A 21,660-nucleotide genomic window follows, 5' to 3' on the forward strand; every position below is an offset into this window, starting at 1 on the left:
CACTGTTGCCTCACAGCGCCAGGGACCCGGGTTCGAATCCGGCCTCGGGCGACTGTCTGTGTGGAGTTTGCACATTCTCCCCGTGTTTGCGTGGGTTTCCTCCGGGTGCTCCGGTTTCCTCCCACAGTCCAAAGATGTGCGGGTTAGGTTGATTGGCTATGATAAATTGACCCTTAGTGTTAGGGGGATTAAATACGTGGGGTTACAGGGATAGGGTGGGATATGTGTTGGTGTAGGGGTTACGGGGATCGGGTGGGATATGTGTCGGTGCAGGCTCGATGGGCCGAAATGGCCTCTATCTGCACTGTGGGGTTTCTGTGATTCTGTGAATGCCTCACTGGTATTGGGTCATAGCCCTGAAGACTTGGAGCCAAAGAGTACAGGAGGTTGACTGAGGAGGTGGGATTTTTTTTATTGCAGCAGTTGAATATGAAATATCTTCATAATTGAGGCTGAATGCCTCACTGCATCTGACTCATTGGCAGCACAGGGCTAGGGCAGGAAGTGGAATCACGTTCTGAATTTTGCTTTATAACATTCAATCCAAAGGTTAATAACTTCATGAACTAACGTCTTCATCGCGGCATCAGCCATGGCTCAGTGAGCAGCACTCTCTCGGCTCTGAGTCAGAAACTTATCTCATTGAAACTTATAAAATTCTAACAGGACTGGACAGACTAGATGCAGGAAGGATGTTCCCGATGGTCGGGGAGTCCAGAACCAGGGTTCACAGTCTAAGGATAAGGGGTAAGCCATTTAGGACAGAGATGAGGAGGAATTTCTTCACCCAGAGAGTGGTGAACCTGTGGAATTCTCTACCACAGAAGGCAGTGGAGGCCAATTCATTAAATATATTCAAGAAGGAGTTGGATATATTTCTTGAGGCTTAAGGGATATGGGGAGAAAGCAGGGACAGGGTACTGAATTTGGATGATCAGCCATGATCTCATTAAATGGCGGAGCAGGCTCGAGGGGGAAGTGCAACGAGACCTGGGTGTACTTGTGCAGCGAAGATTCACCAGGCTGATACCTGGGATGGCAGGAATGACGTACAAGGAGAGATTGTGTCGATTGGGCTTATACTCGCTGGAGTTTAGAAGATTGAGAGGGGATCTCATCGAAACCTATAAAATTCTGTCAGGCCTGGACAGACTAGATGCAGGAAGGATGTTTCTGATGGCCGGGGAGTCCAGAACCAGGGGTCACAGTCTAAGGATAAGGGGTAAGCCATTTAGGACCGAAATGGGGAGGAATTTCTTCACCCAGAGAGTGGTGAACCTGTGGAATTCTCTGCCACAGAGGGTGGTGGAGGCCAGTTCATTAAATATATTCAAGAAAGAGTTGGATATATTTCTTAAGGCTAAAGGGATCAAGGGATATGGGGAGAAGGCAGGGACCGGGTACTGAATTTGGATGATCAGCCATGATCTCATTGAATGGCGGAGCAGGCTCGAGGGGCCGAATGGCCTACTCCTGCTCCTATCTTCTATGTTTATATTAGAAGGTTGTGAGGTTCCAAGTCCCCACTCCAGAGACTCGAGCACAAAATCTAGGCTGACACTCCCAGTGCAGTACTGAGGGAGCGCTGCAGTCGGAGGTGCCGTGTTTAAAATGAGACGTTAAGCCGTCTCAGGTGAACATAAAAGATCCCACAGCCTCTGTTTCGAAGAAGCGTAGAGGAGTTCTCCCCCGGTTTCCTGGGCCAACATTAATCTCTTTTTACAAACATCACTAAAAACAGATTATGCGGTCATTATCGCATTGCTGTTTGTGGGAGCCAAGCTGTGCGCAAATTGGCTGCCGCGTTTCCCTCATTACAACAACGACTACACTTTATAAAAGTGTAGTTATTGGCTGTAAAGCGCTTTGGGATGGCCCGAGGTCATGAAAGGCGCTGTAGGAATGCAAGACATGAATGAAAATGGAAGGAAGTGCGATGTGTTTGGTAATTAGTCCTCCCACTCACTCAGAAACTGGAGTTTCTAGTTTGAAACCTGTTGGGCAGCAGGTACAAGAGAGAGACTAGACGGTCCCAAATCTGGGCTGTGCTTAGTTGGCTGATCTCAGATATGGCCTGGGTAGTAGGGAAGTTACAATCAGCCTCTGAGGGAGGGTGTAAAGAAAAATCAGCCCGGATTCCCACTCCTTAGTGCTATTCAGTGAACCCAGCTGGAAAGTAAACACACGGACATCACGTCAGGAGGGCAGGAGCGGGCTCGGCTATGAAGCCTTCGGTGGTCGAATAGCATACGGACAACTCCACTGTCTAGGTTAACAAATGAAGAATGACCACGTGGGTGAGGAAGTGGAGGGCGGGCCATGGAACTTTATCTCAGAGAGTCTGCTCCTTGAGGAGAGCGGGAAAAGTTGAGGCGGGGCGGGGGGGAACCTCGAGGACTAATCTCACCATCAAAGAACTCCCTGTAATGATCAATAACATGTCATTCTATAGTGGACACTAGGTGGAGCCGTAGAGCTGTGTAGAGCTGTATATAGCTGTATGTATAAGACTACACTACCCAGCTGTATGATATTAAGACTACATTACCCATGAGGCACTAGGCTACCCACAAGGCAACAGTCAAGATGGCAGCCTGCACACAGGAGCATACATGCTGCATCTCTACAGATACTGTACCTAGAGAACGTGTACTGAATAAATGACTAGCTAGAAGCTAGCTGTGTTCATAATAAGAATGTCTATTTATTAATGAACATAACACTCCCTACACCGGGATTGAGAATTCTTAAGGATGGCAACAGATTAAATCCCTTGGAGCGGGATGGGTCCCATTCCGACCGGAGGAGTACAGGCCAGTGTTAGGACCTTGGTGAGACCACACCTGGAGTACTGTGTACAATTCTGGTCTCCTTACCTAAGGAAGGATATACTTGCCATAGAGGGAGTGCAACGAAGGTTCACGAGACTGGTTCCTGGGATGGTGGGACTGTCGTATGAGAAGAGATTGAGTAAACCAGGCCTGTATTCTCTTGAATTCAGAAGAATGAGAGGGGATCTCATTGAAGCATACAACATTATTACAGGGCTTGATAGGGTGGATGCTGGGAGAATGTTTCCCTTGGCTGGGGAGTCTAGAACCAGGGGCCACAGCCTCAGGATAAAGGGTCGGCCATTCAGGACTGAGATGAGGAAAGATTTCTTCACACAGAGGGTGGTGAACCTTTGGAATTCTCGACCCCAGAGGGCTGTGGAGGCTCAGTCATTGGGTATATTCAAAACAGAAGTCGATAGATTTCTGACTAGTAAAGGCATCAAGGGATATGGCGATAGGGCCGGTGAATGGAGTTGAGGCAGAAGGTCAGCCATGATCTCATTGAATGGCGGAGCAGGCTCGAGGGGCCGAATGGCCTACTCCTGCTCCTATTTCTTATGTTCACACAACCCGTGCAATCGAACGGGGCCCTGAACCAATCCACCACCCCACCCCCGCAAGTGATAAGTTTAAGGGTTTCAGATTTTCCTGGTCTCCGGTAAATCGATCTCAAACTTTATATCGATCATTGGAAACACAGCAGCAGCAGCAACCTAAGCAGTTGGTCCAGCAAACCGGACCAAAACAACCCGTACACCAATAGGGCAGTCACCGAGTCTGTCTAACTATCGATTCTTAGTTAGGGAGATCTCTGCATCAACTGAAACAAAAAGTTGTTACTTCTCCTTCAGTCAAGACCATTACTGCAGCCTTTAAAGAGTTAATTAGTAGAATGACAGCGAGATGGACTTACTGGGAGACAGTAGGTTGTACTGAATTTCACAATGATTTGATTTACACTTTCTTTCCCTTACTTGTTTGATCAATTTTTGAACTCTCCCTCCATCGAACCCTCTCAGAATTCGAACGTTTGTTCTATTGTTCCCCCCACAACGTGCATAGAATCAGAGAAAGTTACAGCATGGAAGGAGGCCATTTCGGCCCATCGTGTCCATGCCGGCCGACAAAGAGCTATCCAGTCTAATCCCACTTCCCAGCTCTTGGTCCGTAGCCCTGCAGGTTAGAGCATCCCAATTGCACATCCAAGTACTTTTTAGATGTGGTTAGGGTTATGCATTTATGTAGCACCTTTAACGTCGTAAAATGTCCCAAGGCGCGTCACAGGAACGTAACCAGGCAAAATCTGACACCACGCCACAGAGAGATATTAGGACAGGCGACCAAAAGCTTAGTCAAAGCGGTAGGTTTTAAGGAGCGTCTTCAAAGGAGAGAGGCGGAGAGGTTTAGGGAGGGAATTCTGGAGCTCAGGACCCAGGCAGCTGAAGGCACGGCCGCCAATGGTGGAGCGAAGGAAATCAAGGATGCACAAGAGGCCAGAATTGGAGGAATGCAGAGATTTCGAAGGGTTATAGTGTTGGAGGAGGTTACAGAGATGGGGAGGGGGGGGGGGAAAGAGGCCACGGAGGGATTTGTAAACAAGAATGAGGATATTAAATTCGAGGCGTTGCGTAACCGGGAGCCAATGTAGGTCAGCGAGCATTGGGGTGATGGGTGAACGGGACTTAGTAAATGACACATCTGATTCTTCTCGGTGACATAGCTGTAGCAAGTAGCATCAGGCGAAAGGAGATTTTCCTGGCTGAAATTGTTAAAGAAATATTGATGATCACAAGAGCTTATGCTCGCTGGAGTTTAGAAGAATGAGAGGGGATCTCATTGAAACTTATAACATTCTAACAGGACTACATAGAAACATAGAAGATAGGAGCAGGAGTAGGCCATTCGGCCCCTCGAGCCTGCTCCGCCATTCAATGAGATCATGGCTGACTAGACAAACTAGATGCAGGAAGGATGTTCCTGATGGCGGGGGAGTCCAGAACCAGGGGTCATAGGCTAAGGATAAGGGGTAAGGCATTTAGGACTGAGATGAGGAGGAATTTCTTCACCCAGAGAGTGGTGAACCTGTGGAATTCTCTACCACAGAAGGCAGTTGAGGCCAACATTAAATATATTCAAGAAGGAGTTAGATATATTTCTTAAGGCTAAAGGGATCAAGGGATATGGGGAGAAGGCAGGGACAGGGTACTGAATTTGGATGATCAGCCATGATCTCATTGAATGGCGGAGCAGGCTCGAGGGGCCGAATGGCCTACTCCCGCTCCTATCTTCTATGTTTCTATCTAAATGGCCTGGCAGGGACCTCGATTGATCTTGAGATTTATCGGAAGCTCGATTGCTCCAATATCATGCAAGACTTTGTCACAGCTGAAACATGCAAAGCTCGTTCCTGAGTTGTCACATGGCCCACATACTGATAATAAAACCGGTGTTTCCAGACCTTTGTGATCTTTCAACGGCATATACTCTTGTGTTATCTATCGCTTATCATTCTGTTAAATATTACCCAATGCAAACGGGCCTTTTTCCACAATTGTACATGTGCAGACTTGACACCACCTTAAGTACTTCGTATCAGTGTCTATCCAGTAAGATGTAGGGGCCCCGCAATCGAGCCTTTGAACAGGATTCCTGCCACGCAAACGTCACTCCTGCAAATTAGCCACCTGTGACATCCAATCTCTCGGAGTTGTAAGGTTGGATTATGAAGGTAAAAAGAAATGCAAAACTCAGCTGTACATCTGATGAAGTGGTAGAAATGGAACAATCACCTGCTCGACCCGCTGTGTATCTCCAGCATTTTAAAATTCTCATCCTCGTTTTCAAATGCCTCCATGGTTTCGCCCCTCCCTATCTCTGTAACCTCCTCCAGCCCCTACAACCCTCCGAGGTCTCTGCGCTCCTCAAGAAGGAGTTAGATATATTTCTTAAGGCTAAAGGGATATGGGGAGAAAGCAGGGACAGGGTGCTGAATTTGGATGATCAGCCATGATCTCATTGAATGGTGGAGCAGGCTCGAGGGGCCGAATGGCCTACTCCTGCTCCTATCTTCCATGTTTCCAATTCTGGCCTCTTGCGCATCCCCCGATTTTTGAATTGCTCCACCATTGGCGGCCGTGCCTTCAGCTGCCTTAAGAGGGCGCTAATGGGTCGCAAAGCAACTAGCGCTTGGGCGCGGCGATGTTTGCGCCGCTCGCGAAATTAACTAGACATTTTGCGGCGGCGCTAAACACTACCGCCACGATCTCCTGCGCCCGCAGATCGTGATGTCAGTCGAGTGCGCAATGCCCCGTTAGCGCCCCGGACCGGATATTGAGTGGCGCCCCCTGCCTTACTGCCTGCCGCTAGCAACGACAGGTTGAGGGGAGCGTTTTGCAGTCAGGAAGGGACTGGGGGAGCGCTATTTAAAGGAGACCGCTTCCTGCTTTTTTTTGTCGGTGACATTTTTGCACCACGCATTCTGAGAGAGAGAGAGAGAGAGAGAGACTTCTGGAGAGATTCAACGCTGTGTGAAGGAGTTTTGAGTACTGAGCAGCACTTTGCAGGTTTATTTTGATTTGCCCTTCCTTGCTTCGCCAGCGCTCTGAGGTAGCGCCTCGCTCCTCGGCGTTTGCGCCTTAAGACAGGCGTGAAGCGCCTGATTTAGCGCTCCAATCACCTCCAGGGGCGATAAAAGCCAAGTTTGCTGTCGGAGGCGATAATGAGCGCCAGGCGCACGGCCGATAATGGCGCCCCAAACGGGGCGATACTGAATTTTTCCCCCAAACTGTTTCCCAGTGGCTGAAGGGTCGATAACCAGAGGACACAGATTTAAGGTGATTGGCAAAAGAACCAGAGGCGACAGGAGGAAAAACCTTTTTACGCAATGAGTGGTGAGGATTTGGAATGCGCTGCCTGATAGGGCGGTGGAAACAGATTCAATAATAGCCTTCAAAAGGGAATTGGATAAATACTTGAAGGAGGAAAAATTGCAGGGATATGGGGAAAGAGCAGGACTAACTGGATTGTTCTTCGAAAGAGCCGGCATAGACACGATGGGCCGAATGGCCTCCTTCTGTGCTGAACTATTCTATGAGTTCCTGAAAGGGCAAATAGTACATAGTCTGTGGAAAGGAATGAGCTTCACAGGGCCAATGACCTTTTCCACTTTGGTGGCAAAAACAGGAAGGCAGATTATTATTTGAATGGCAATAGATTGGGAGAAGGGGAAGTGCAACGAGACCTGGGTGTCCTTGTGCACCAGTCGCTGAAGGTAAGCATGCAAGCGCAGCAGGCGGTTAAGAAGGCAAATGGTATGTTGGCCTTCGTAGCGAGAGGATTCGAGTACAGGAACAAGGATGTCTTGCTACAGTTGCACAGGGCCTTGGCGAGACCGCACCTTGAGTATTGTGTGCAGTTTTGGTCACCTTACCCGAGAAAGGACGTTCTTGCCATGGAAGGAGTGCAGCGAAGATTCACCAGGCTGATACCTGGGATGGCAGGAATGATGTATGAGAAGAGATTGGGTCGATTGGGCTTATACTCACTGGAGTTTAGAAGATTGAGAGGGGATCTCATCGAAATCTATAAAATTCTGTCAGGCCTGGACAGACTAGATGCAGGAAGGATGTTTCTGATGGCCGGGGAGTCCAGAACCAGGGGTCATAGTCTAAGGATAAGGGGTAAGCCATTTAGGACTGAAATGAGGAGGAATTTCTTGACCCAGAGAGTGGTGAACCTGTGGAATTCTCTGCCACAGAGGGCGGTGGAGGCCAGTTCATTAAATATATTCAAGATGGAGTTGGATATATTTCTTAAGGCTAAAGGGATCAAGGGATATGGGGAGAAGGCAGGGACAGGGTACTGAACTTGGATGATCAGCCATGATCTCATTGAATGGCGGAGCAGGCTCGAGGGGCCGAATGGCCTACTCCTGCTCCTATCTTCTATGTTTCTATGTTTCTCGTTCCGAGGCTCGTTATTGAAATCTTCTACCTTCTTCTTCGAGGGTTCTTAACTTTCAATTGCATCAACGCAAATTAAATCTGAAATCTCTTCCAGGGCAGCAATCCGTCTCAGGGTTTGGAAACCTCGTCTGCCCTTTCAGGTGGACCTAAAAGATGCCATAGCACTATTATGAAGAAGAGCAGGAGAGCTCCCCCCTCCCCGCCCCCAACGTCCTGGCCAATATTTATCCCTCAACCAACATCACGAAAACAGACTGTTCACAAATTGTCTGCCGCGTTTCCAACGTTACAACAGTGGCTACTCTTCAAAAAGTACTCGATTGGCTGTAAAGGGCTTTGGGACGTCCTGAAGTCGTAGAATCATAAACATGTATGGCACAGGAAGGAGGCCATTCGGCTCATCGTGTCCGTGTCGGCCGACAAAGAGCTATCCAGCCTAATCCCACTTTCCAGCTCTTGGGTCCGTAGCCCTGTGGGTTACGGCACTTCAAGTGTGACGTAAGAAAACTACTAGGCACTTGGTCTAAGCGTTAAACAAAGCTTTAATCAACTGTTTTTCAACATGGAGATCCAGTTGTGTCCTTCACTAGTTCCTGTTAAAGAATGTCCTGAGCAAGCTGGGCCCGTGCCCGAGTATTTATACTCTCCCTGGACAGCGCCACCAGCAGGCCGCCCAGTATTATTTCATAAGTCATTTCCACATGAATGACTAGATTCATGTCAAAGTGCATATCCAAGTACTTTTTAAATGTGATGAGGGTTTCTGCCTCTACCACCCTTTCAGACAGTGAGTTCCAGACCCCCCACCGCCCTCTGGGTGAAAAAATATCTTCTCAACTCCCCTCTAATCCTTCTACCAATTACGTTAAATCTATGCCCCCCCTGGTTATTGAAAGGCACTGTATATAAATGCAAATTGGTTTTTCTGTTTTAGTGGCTGGTCTGAACGGCTCGGCTAGACGGTCCATTCATCTGCAGCCAGTAACTTGCTGGTTAATTGAAATTTATTCTAGATTGCGGTTACAGCTGGAAGGCATCAGGGGCCGAGTGTGGAGAACGACGACGGGACGCTGCGCACAATCAGCAGAGTTTCCTTCGCAACCCACCAGTAATATTTGTTTATTCGTTACCATGGAAACCGCCAGTTTTATTTTCCGAAATAAGTCAAGGAGATCTCGACCAGCGCTCACTTATAAATATAATACTATAGGGCTTCTGTCTTTCCGCTCACAAATTGCAATAAGACTATGTCGGAAATAACGACAGAAAACGCTGGAAAAACTCAGCAGGCCAGGCAACATCCGTGGAGAGAGAAACAGAGTCAACGTTTCAGGCCGAAACCCTTCATCAGGACTGAGAAACACAGGAAATGAAACAGATTAAAAGGCCAGTTGGGGGGCTGGGAAATGGGGGAGGGGATGAAAGAACAAAAGGGAAGGTCAGTGAGAGGTGAAGAGACATTAAGAGATATTCAAGGCGAGACGAGATGGTAATAGGACAGGTAAAGAGACAAAAGACGGCTCTAGATTAGGTGTGAAATGCGCTGGCAGAGTGAGAGACAGCTGCCATGTGGGAGAGAGAAAAAGGCACAAACCAAAAGGTGTGGATAAAAAATATAATAGGGGCCGAGGTTATGATCTGAAATTGTTGAACTCGATGTTGAGTCCTGAAGGCTGTAAAGTGCCTAATCGAAAGATGAGGTGCTGTTCCTCGAGCTTACGCTGAGCTTCCGTGGAACAGTGCAAGAGGCCGAGGACGGTGAGGTCCGAGTGGGAATGGGGCGGTGAATTAAAGTGACAGGCGACCGGAAGCTCGGGGTCCCCCTTACGGACTGAACGGAGGTGTTCCGCAAAGCGGTCACCCAATCTGCGTTTGGTCTCCCCAATGTAGAGGAGACCGCATCGTGAGCAGCTATGTCGGCCCCATATAACGTTGACTTGAATAACTAAAGACCGTACAGTCCGCACCGCTTATAGTGGGTATTTGTTGGTGTTGACGTGATTCGCCCGCTCTAAGGGTTGGTCGTTAAAACATCCCAGGTTTTACATCTCCTGGCTAGCCTCCCACCTGGCCGGCCTCCCACCTTGCAGCCTCGGTAACCTCGAGCTCCTCCAAAGCTCTGCTGCTCTTATCCTAACCCGCACCGTCACGTTCAACCATCGTCTCTGTGCTCGCTGACCTCCATTGGCTCCCGCCCGGTCTGGCTGTGCCTCGATTTTAAAAATTCTCTTCCTCGTTTTCAAATCCCTCCATGGCCTCCTCGCCACCCCCCCCCCTTCCCTATCTCGGTCACCTCTTCCAGCCCTACAACCCCCCTCGAGATCTCTGCACTCCTCCAACTCTGGCCTCTTGCGCATCCCCCGATTTTAATCGCTCCACCATTGGCGGCCGTGCCTTCAGCTGCCTGGGCCCCAAGCTCTGGAATTCCCTCCCTAAACCTCTCCGCCTCTCTCCTCCTTTAAGACGCTCCTTAAACTCAAACTCTACCTCTTTGGCCAAGCTTTTGGTCACCTGACCCAAAATCTCATGTGGCTCGGTGTCAAATTTTATCCGATAACGCTCCTGTGAAGCACCTTAGGACGTATTACTATGTTAAAGGCGCTGTATCAATGCAAATTGCTGTTTTTGTCGGAAGGAAACATTAGCCCCAGACGCCCTCCAGAGGATTCGGAGTGTAACCTGTTGGTTGGGTTTTGTACACGGGGAGGATTTTAAATGATTAAACTGCTAAAACACTGCAGCAGATTCAGGATACATGACCACCCCCCCCCCCCCAACACCTGTTTTATTCCTTCTGCAGGCAAAACAAGGCTGTCTGTGGTTTATTATGAAGCACGAGCATCAGCCTGTGCCTATTAACTATTTCACACACTTAAAACAAAAGCAGTTCTTGGATCAGTCGCATCCAGACACTGACTGGGGGGATTGTTGAATGAATGATATCCGTGTATCAATTAAATTTATATAGCGCCCGTCATGACCTCGGGATGTCCCGTGGTGCTTTACATTAATTCAGCGAGTGGCCAGTGCAAAAAGCACTCCCCTATACTTCTTTCCCCAGAGGGCGGTTAGAACGTGGAACTCGCTAATCGCATGGAGTAGCTGAGGTGAATAGAAAAGATGCATTTAAGAGGAAACTAGGTGAGGGAGAAAGGAACAGTAGCATACGTCGATGGGCCGAATGGCCAGTTTCTGCGCTGTGAATTCGAGGCAGTTCTACACACAGCCGGCCGATCTGGAGACGGGGAAAATCAGCTGGGCATGTGCCAATCTTGATGGGCCTGTAGCAGCACCTTAAAGGGGAGGGGTTAAAACCCGGGGCGTGAAAGGCAGCGGCAGTTTGGAGGAGCAGGCTAAAGTTCTACAACACCTGGAGCAGCAGCCACATTAATGTCGGAAGCCTTTTAAGTATCAAAACCCAAAAGTATGCCACAGTTGCCTCTGGCGTTCCCTGACTGCAGCGGAGGGTCCCTTTAATGCAGGCTCAAAATGGCCACCTCGCGCCTCTGCTGCCCCCATTTGGTGGGCAGGAATAGGAGCGCCTTAAGCCGACTCATGCTGCACTATTGAACCCATCGTACGCTCTCGGACTTCACTGATCAGCTCTTTCCCGCATCCCTTACCTAATAAATACTACAATGACAGCCGTGGTTCAATGGGTTCACCAGATTCACCAGAAGAATGAGAGGGGATCGCATTGAAACTTATAAAATTCTAACAGGACTAGACAGACTAGATGCAGGAAGGATGTTCCCGATGGCCGGGGAGTCCAGAACCAGAGGTCACAGTCTAAGGATAAGGGACTGAGATGAGAAGGAATTTCTTCACCCAGAGAGTGGTGAACCTGTGGAATTCTCTACCACAGAAGGCAGTTGAGGCCAATTCATTAAATATATTCAAGAAGGAGTTGGATATATTTCTTGAGGCTTAAGGGATCAAGGGATATGGGGAGAAAGCAGGGACAGGGTACTGAGTTTGGATGATCAGCCATGATCTCATTAAATGGCGGAGCAGGCTCGAGGGGCCGAATGGCCTACTCCTGCTCCTATCTTCTATGTTTCCATGTAGCACTTTCGCCTCTGTCAGAAGGTTGTGGGTTCAAGTCCCCACTCCAGAGACTTGAGCACAAAAATCTAGGCTGACAGTGGGGAAAGAGAGAGGAAAAACTAGGTAAGTTAACTGTGAGAAAACATGCGCACAAAAGCAAATATTGTTATTAAACCCCCCTCAGGATATGAAGAGCCAGAGTTTGGACCAGCAGGAACTGAAACCCGAGAATCTGTTTTTTCCTTCACAGACACAAATAAACCGCACAAAAAAAAAACTGCTCGTAAAACTCAGCAATGACTCCCACTTGCATCACATCCTACGCCATCTGAAGCTGGACCAGAAGATAAGAGAGAAATGAGTAAAAAGTAGAAAAAAAAATCTAGGCTGACACTCCCAGTGCAGTGCTGAGGGAGTGCTGCACTGTGAGGTGCCATCTTTCGCATGAGACGTTAAACCGAGGCCCCGTCTGCTCTCTCAGGTAGACGTAAAAGATCCCACGGCCATTATTTCGAAGAAAAGCAGGGGGAGTTCTCCCCGGTGTCCTGGGGCCAATATTTATCCCTCAACCAACATCACTAAAACAGATTATCTTGTCATTGCTGTTTGTGGGAGCTTGCTGTGCACAAATTGGCTGCCGCGTTTCCTACATTAACAACAGCGACTCCACTTCAAAAAGTACTTCATTGGCTGCAAAGCGCCTTGGGACATAGGGGTCGGGAAAGGGGCTAGAGAAATGCAAGTCTTTCTTTCAATCAAACAAGTTCAAAGACACTATGCTTGCAATTCAAATTAAATTAGAAATTTTTACACTAATGCCTTGGCCGAGAATAAGTTGCTGCCTGGAAGTTTCTGCATCCTGGCTAAGCTACAATCTAAAAACCCGCCTACATCTTGCAGACAGATAACCTCACAGGACAATGTTGATGAATCAGGCACTTTTATACACCGACGACGCACATAACACAGGAGACGAAGGAGAATTTTTTAAAGAAATGATCTACAGCTGTCCAAAGCCCATTTTACATTTGCGTTTACTCTGCGTATCCGAAGTCATACAACAAAAGACAAAAAAAAGTCTTATGTGTGTTTGGTGCGGAACAAAGCCTCTGCTTTCACCATTGTGACACTGTGGCGTTTCCCCTCCATCTCCATTCATGGTGCGACGGGAGCTTTGCACAAGCTGCCAGGAACCAGCTGTAACAAACACAACAAGGAGTTCAAGTGTCTGTGATGACAGGACGTTACCGTGCAAGGAGCTCCCTTTTTTTGTGACCTTAAGGTTCCGCGCCAAGTCAGCAGAATTCATTTCCCCTTTAAGTGATGTGGTTGCGGCTGACTTGAAACATTTTATTCTGCAATAAACTCCCGCTGATGCGGCGGGAATACATTCCCTCCATCGAGTAGGAGCAGCGAGCTTCTCCCACTCAACCGCTCGTGTGTTTTGCTTATTGTTGTTGCAATTGCCTTTTCCCCTCGTTTCTCCCTGACCCCGAACTTCATGAGCGTCCTGTATACAAAATCTTTGCCCCCCCCCCACCACCCCTTGACCAACAGCCTCAGTGGATGAAGCACAGTAACAAGGGGTGAAGGTCGCTGAAGGTAAGCATGCAGGTGCAGCAGGCGGTTAAGAAGGCAAATGGTATGTTGGCCTGCGTAGCGAGAGGGTTTGATTACAGGAACAAGGATGTCTTGCTGCAGTTGTACAGGGCCTTGGTGAGACCACACCTTGAGTATTGTGTGCAGTTTTGGTCGTCTTATCTGAGGAAGGATGTTCTTGCCATGGAAGGAGTTCAGCGAAGATTCACCAGACTGATACCTGGGATGGCAGGAATGACGTATAAAGAGAGATTGGGTCAATTGGGCTTATATTTGCTAGAGTTTAGAAGAATGAGAGGGGATCTCATTGAAACTTATAAAATTCTAACAGGACTGGACAGACTAGATGCAGGAAGGATGTTCCCGATGGTCGGGGAGTCCAGAACCAGGGGTCACAGTCTAAGGATATGGGGTAGGCCCTTTAGGACTGAGATGAGGAGGAATTTCTTCACCCAGAGAGTGGTGAACCTGTGGAATTCTCTACCACAGAAGGCAGTAGAGGCCAATTCATTAAATATATTCAAGAAGGAGATGGATATATTTCTTAAGGCTAAAGGGATCAAGGGATATGGGGAGAAAGCAGGGACCGGGTACTGAATTTGGATGATCAGCCATGATTGCATTGAATGGCGGAGCAGGCTCGAGGGGCCGAATGGCCTACTCCTGCTTCTATCTTCTGTTTCTATGATTGAGAGGCAACGATGGTGCATTCTTACCACCTTTTATTACATAGCAACTCAGTGGTTGCATTGACACAGGGTCAATAATGGCCTCTACGTCGTTCCTGTTTGAAGACGGCATGGGTCACGGCCCGCAACGAAACGTTTCCTGACACACCAGTTAGCTGTTGCACAGCGCTGGGGAATGATGTGGTAAAGGCCCCCGTACTGAACACATGTTTAGGACCTTGGCCAAATCAAATTTCTTTCCTCCCACACGCTACCCAAGTAGCTCAGCTGGAACAGAGGCAAGAAGAGACCAAGTAGGCGCATGCCCCCCCCGCCAGGTTTGATTTGCAGTCCTTGCTCAAGCTGCCGGTCACAGCCGTGCCGAGCAGGAATCACTAGCCGGGGCTCATGGGCGGTTGAGGCAAGGCCCCCCCAGAGGGCTATTGAGCAGGGTTGCCAAAACTGGTTGGGCCTATTGCAGGAGGTTTCATCACACGACCTGCAACTGCCACGGCATTGGCCGGCCAACACATCAATCCCCAGGAGGCACCAACTTCCCACGGCCAATTGGAAAGCAAACAAACACTTTGTTACCTAATTGACTCCCAAGAATCATCCAATCAAACAGCCTTTTTACCTTCCTCCAAATTTTTTTTCATTATAATTAATAAACAAAAGTGTTCAAAGATGATTAAAAAAAAACGTAATGCCTATGATTTTTCTCCTGGGTTACTCCCAGCACCGTCTTGGAGATGAATTAAGTCCTGGAGACTGCTGGACAATTGGCCGACTCCTGTTCCTATGTGGCACCTGTGGACCTGGACTCCAGCAAGAGTCACTGCCTTCAGGAGGAGAGAGAAGAAAAATGGAGGAAAACGTTCAATATAAACAGAGCTTCCCTCCACCACCCCGTTTCAGTGGATTTTGGTGGTCTTGATTTCAAATTCGGCCGACAGGGCAGACTCAGTTTAACGTCTCATCCGAAAGGCGGCACCTCTGACAGTGCAGCGCTCCCTCAGTACTGTCCCTCCGACAGTGCAGCGCTCCCTCAGTACTGTCCCTCAGACAGTGCAGCGCTCCCTCAGTACTGTCCCTCCGACAGTGCGGCGCTCTCTCAGTACTGCCCCTCCGACGGTGCAGCACTCCCTCAGTACTGCCCCTCCGACAGTGCAGCGCTCCCTCAGTACTGCCCCTCCGACGGTGCAGCGCTCCCTCAGTACTGCCCCTCCGACAGTGCAGCGCTCCCTCAGTACTGCCCCTCCGACGGTGCAGCGCTCCCTCAGTACTGCCCCTCCGACAGTGCGGCACTCCCTCAGTACTGCCCCTCCGATGGTGCAGCGCTCCCTCAGTACTGCCCCTCCGACAGTAAAGTGCTCTCAGTACTGCCCCTCTGACAGTGCAGCCCTCCCTCAGTACTGCCCCTCCGACAGTGCGGCACTCCCTCAGTACTGCCCCTCCGATGGTGCAGCGCTCCCTCAGTACTGCCCCTCCGACAGTAAAGTGCTCTCAGTACTGCCCCTCCGACAGTGCAGCCCTCCCTCAGTACTGCCCCTCCGATGGTGCGGCGCTCTCTGTGCTGCCCCTCTGACAGTGCGGCACTCCCTCAGTACTGCCCCTCTGACAGTGCGGCACTCCCTCAGTACTGCCCCTCCGACAGTGCAGCACTCCCTCAGTACTGCCCCTCCGACAGTGCAGCACTCCCTCAGTACTGTCCCTCCGACAGTGCAGCGCTCCCTCAGTACTGCCCCTCCGACAGTGCAGCCCTCCCTCAGTACTGCCCCTCCGACAGTGCAGCACTCTCTCAATACTGCCCCTCCGAGGGTGCAGCCCTCCCTCAGTACTGCCCCTCCGACGGTGCAGCCCTCCCTCAGTACTGCCCCTCCGACAGTAAAGTGCTCTCAGTACTGTCCCTCCGACAGTGCAGCGCTCCCTCAGCACTGCCCCTCTGACAGTGCGGCGCTCCCTCAGTACTGCCCCTCCGACAGCGACGCACTCCCTCAGTACTGCACTGGAGAGTCAGCCTAGATTTCTGTGCTCAAGTCTCTGGCGTGGGACTTGAACCCACGACCTTCTGACTCAGCGGCGAGGGCGCGGCGGCTCAGTGGTAGCCTCTGATGGGGGATTCGAGAGAAGGACGAGATAAATAGGTTGAAAGGCCTCCTTCATCTTTTTTTAATCTTTGAGAATAGGGTGTAGATCTTTAAATATTAATTTAAAACCAAGGTTATAAAGGTCAGGGGTAGTGGAGTGAGTGGGCAGCTTGGTTATATCGATAACAATGAGAGCATTGTTGTCTATGTTGCTGATTCAAGCAGAAGCGATTGGATGAGCTGTGAATGGAAAAGTTAACTCCGCAGTTACTGGCACGCACCACTTCCTGGTTTTAAGTTGCCGATGCAGCAATAAGGCCTTGTGATTCACTGGAATCCTCCCCTCCACCCAAAGATAGCAACACAGAATTTGTCTAACCTGGTCCATAAATGTGTCACCCGGTCTGCTCCTGAATTGTACTGAAGATTGGCTGTAAAGCGTTTTGGGGACGTCCTAATCATAGAAATTTACGGCGCAGAGGAGGCCATTCGGCCCATCGTGTCTGTGCCGGCCAAAAAAACTCTCCAGCCTAATCCCACTTTCCCACTCTTGGTCCGTAGCCCTGTGGGTTACGGCACTTCAAGTGCATATCCAAGTACATTTTAAATGTGGTGAGGGTTTCTGCCTCTACCACCCTTTCAGGCAGTGAGTTCCAGACCACCACCACCCTCTGGGTGAAAAAAGTTCTCCTCAACTCCCCTCTAATCCTCCGACCAATTACTTTTTAAAAATTCATTGATGGGATGTGGGCGTCGCTGGCTAGGCCTGCATTTAGTGCCCATCCCTAATTGCCCTTGAGAAGATGGTGGTGACCCACCTTCTTGAACCGCTGCAGTCCATATGGTGTAGGTACACCCACAATGCTGTTAGGAAGGGAGTTCCAGGATTTTGGCCCAGTGACAGTGAAGGAACGGCGATACAGGTCCAAGTCAGGCTGGTGTGTGGCTTGGAGGGGAACTTGTAGGTGGTGATGTTCCTATGCATCTGCTGCCCTTGTCCTTCTAAGTGGTAGAGGTCGCGGGTTTGGAAAGTGTTGTTGAAGGAGCTTTGGCGAGTTGCTGCAGTGCATCTTGTAGATGGTACACACTGCAGCCACAGTGCGCCGGTGGTGGCGGGAGTGAATGTTGAGGGTGGTGGATGGAGTGCCAATCAAGTGGGCTGCTTTATCCTGAATGGTGTCGAGCTTCTTGAGTGTTGTTGGAGCTGCACTCATCCAGGCAAGTGGAGAGTATTCCATCACACTCCTGACTTGTGCCTTGTAGATGGTGGAAAGGCTTTGCGGAGTCAGGAGGTGAGACACTCGCCGCAGAATTCCCAGCCTCTGGCCTGCTCTTGTAGCCACAGTATTTATATGGCTGATCCAGTTCAGTTTCTGATCAATGGTAACCCCCAGGATGTTGATAGTGGGGGATTCAGTGATGGTAATGCCATTGAATGTCAAGGGGAGATGGTTAGAGTCTCGCTTGTTGGAGATGGTCATTACCTGGCACTTGTGTGGTGCGAATGTTACTTGCCACTTGTCAGGCCCCTGGTTATTGACCTCTCTCAGAAATCACAGAAACCCCACAGTGCAGATAGAGGCCATTTCGGCCCATCGAGCCTGCACCGACACATATCCCACCCGATCCCCGTAACCCCTACACCAACACATATCCCACCCTATCCCCGTAACCCCACGTATTTAATCCCCCTAACACTAAGGGTCAATTTTTTATCATAGCCAATCAACCTAACCCGCACATCTTTGGACCGTGGGAGGAAACCGGAGCACCCGGAGGAAACCCACGCAAACACGGGGAGAATGTGCAAACTCGGGGAGAATGTGCAAACTCCACACAGTCACCCGAGGCCGGATTCGAACCCGGGTCTCTGGCGCGGTGAGGCAACAGTGCTAACCACTATGCCACTGTGCTGCCCTCTCTGCTAGGGGAAATAGGTCCTTCCTACCCACTCTATGTAGGCCGCTCATAATTTTATACACCTCAATCAAGACTCCCCCTCAGCCTCCTCTATTCCAAAGATAGGCGCTATGTAGATGCAAGTTCTATCTAAGAGTGAGATACAACCCTTGGTCGGTGTTGAGTTAGCGGATCTCAGGCAGGACAGTGATAAGGACACCATAACTGTCCTCAGCATCCCCTCGTTCCCTCAAGCCCGACTCATGCCACTGTCTGGTACCTTGCCCAGGTAATTCTGTTGTTTTCTACAAATTCGCACATTCTACAGTCCCGACACACTGTCTGTGCTTCCATTACCTATCCTATATTTAGTTAGTTATTTATTCTACAGCAGTTATTTGTTATCTCTATTTTCTAATTTGCCTTCAATACTAAATTATGATCACTGGATTTAATTAATTTTAATTAGTTACTTCTGTTTCACGGTTTAGTATATTTAGCCGATTACATCAACTTATTTAAAGCTGATAGTTTGGCTTTGGTCACAGTCCCTTATGTATTCATTTATTTTGAAGTTCAGTAGCCCCTTAATCTGTTGTATAGTTAAATATTAAAGCATGAATAAATAATTGAAGACTTCGCTTTTATTCCTCAGGCTCCACTATTCTTTCCAGAATTAGCTACGACGTCATTTTTCAGAAGCTTCACTCCGTTTCCGAACAACTTGCATTTATATAGCGCCTTTTTGGTCGCCTTATCTGAGGAAGGATGTTCCTGCCATGGAGGGAGTGCAGCAAAGATTCACCAGACTGATACCTGGGATGGCAGGAATGACGTATGAGGAGAGATTGGGTCGATTGGGCTTATATTCGCTGGAGTTTAGAACAATGAGAGGGGATCTCATTGAAACTTATAAAATTCTAACAGGACTAGACAGACTAGATGCAGGAAGGATGTTCCCGATGGTCGGGGAGTCCAGAACCAGGGGTCACAGTCTAAGGATAAGGGGTGAGCCATTTAGGACTGAGATGAGGAGGAATTTCTTCACCCAGAGAGTGGTGAACCTGTGGAATTCTCTACCACAGAAGGCAGTGGAGACCAATTCATTAAATATATTCAAGAAGGAGTTGGATATATTTCTTAAGGCTAAAGGGATCAAGGGATATGGGGAGAAAGCAGGGACAGGGTACTGAATTTGGATGATCAGCCATGATCGCATTGAATGGCGGAGCAGGCTCGAGGGGCCGAATGGCCTACTCCTGCTCCTATCTTCTATGTTAACGTAGTAAAACGTCCCAAGACGTTTCATCAAACAAAATTCGACACCGAGCCACATAAGGAGGCATTAGGACAGGTGACCAAAAGCTTGGTCAAAAAGAGGTCGGTTTTAAGCAGCGGCTCAAAGGAGCAGCATCTTAAAAGGAAGTTTCAGTGCTGTCACCGCTGATAAGTCCGCGCTCTTTTTAAATACTCCTCTCCCGCGATGCTCCGCTTTTTTCTCCGAGCTGAGCAAAACAAAAACCCCACCAGAGGTTCAGAAGTTCATTTCAACATCACCACTAACCACTACTGCCTGGTGACCCGGTCTTCTCTCCTGATTGGTAATGTCCCTCATAATGGATCCTGGTCCTTCACCCAACGGACTCTTATCAATTAAAAAAAAGAGAACAGGAGCCGCTTGTCTTCTTACCTCATCAACAGGAAATTGAAGAAATAAAATCTGGAATATAAAAGGGGTGAAAAGTGACGCTACTGTTGTATAAAGCTCTGGTTAGACCGTGTCTGGAGTAACTGTGTTCAGATCTGGTCACCGCACCTCAGGAAGGCTAACTTGACCTTGGAGGGGGTGCAGCGCAGATTCACCAGAATGATACCAGGGCTAAAAGGATTAAATTAGGAGGAGGGCAGGTTGCATAGACTAGGCTCGTCTTATTTTTTTTATTATTATTCGTTCACTGGATGTGGGCGTCGCTGGCAAAGTTAACATTTATTGCCCATCCCCAATTGCCCTTGAGCGGCTTGCTGGGCCATTTCAGAGAGCAGTTAAGAGTCATCCACATTGCTGTGGGTCTGGAGTCACATATATCGGCCAGACCGGGTAAGGGCGGCAGATTTCCTTCCTTAAAGGGCATTAGTGAACCAGATGGGTTTTTACAACAATCCGGTAGTTTCATGGTCACCATCACTGATACTAGCTTTTTTATTCCTGATTTATTTAATTAACTGAATTTAAATTCCCCAGCTGCCGTGGTGGGATTTGAACTTATGTCACCGGATCATTAGTCCGGGCCTCTGGATTATTAGTCCAGTAACATTACCACTATGCTACCGTTCCCTAGTTTAGAAGATTAAGGGGTGATCTAATTGAGGTGTTTAACATAGAAAAATAGAAACAGGAGTCGGCCATTCAGCCCTTCGAGCCTGCTCCGCCATTCAATATGATCATGGCTGATCCTCTATCTCAATACCATATTCCCGCTCTCCCCATACACCTTGACGCCTTTTGCATCTAGAAATCTATCTAACTCCTTCTTAAATATATTCAGTGACTTGGCCTCCACAGCCTTCCGAGGTAGAGAATTCCACAGGTTCACCACCCTCTGAGTGAAGAGATTTCTCCTCATCTCAGTCCTAAATGTCCTACCCCGTATCCTGAGACTGCGACCCCTCGTTCTAGACCCCCCAGCCAGGGGAAACATCCTCCCTGCATCCAGTCTGTCTAGCCCTGATCAAAGGAGTCCATAGGGTAGATAGAAATTATTTTCTCTGGTGAGGGGAGTCCAGAACAAGGGGGCAGAACCTTAAAATTAGAGCTAGGCCGTTCAGGTGCGATGCCCGGAAGCACTTCTTCACACAAAGGGTAGTGGAAGTCTGGAAAACTCTCCCCCCAAAAAAGCTGTTGAGGCTGGGGGTCAATTGAAAATTTCAAAACAGAGATTGATAGTTTTTATTTGTTAGACAATGGTATTAAGGGGTACAGAACCACAGTGGGTAAATGGAGTTAGGATACAGATCAGCCATGATCTCATTGATTGGTGGAACAGGCTCAAGGAGCTGAATGGCCTCCTTCCGTTCATATGTATGTGGGTTTTGTGTCCAGTGCACATTCGCCACACCTCAAAGTAAGTCACACTTGCACCGAATCGTCTCGAGTCACATAAAACAACTACTCGCAACCAAATTATTTTAAGAGAGAAAACAAATTACTTTCTCTTTGTTGCTTGATCACCTGGCTTCTCTCCATGGGAAGCAGCCAGCGATTTACAAGCAATTGCTAATCTAGAAAGAAATTCCCTCTGCAACAGCCATTATCCCAACGCTCAGCACAGGATGCGGCTACTTAGTCCGCTTCCCGATCGGGAACAGCTGAGTAGAGGCCGTAAAAAGGGATAGGCCAGAGGTGAGAATTCCTTCAGGATCAGTATGGACTAGTTTCAGAGAATTGCGAGTGAGAAAAGTGACTTTAGTCCACTGACTGGGATAGTGTGCCCTGCTGTGTTATTTTTAAATCTGGGAGCTTTAAGAAGTATTAAAATGTACTGTAAACATCGAGAGAAAC

This window comes from Somniosus microcephalus, chromosome 34 (assembly GCF_052327205.1).
Source record: "Somniosus microcephalus isolate GS21.2 chromosome 34, FLI_Smic_1.0, whole genome shotgun sequence".
NCBI classification, from domain to species: Eukaryota; Metazoa; Chordata; class Chondrichthyes; order Squaliformes; family Somniosidae; genus Somniosus; species Somniosus microcephalus.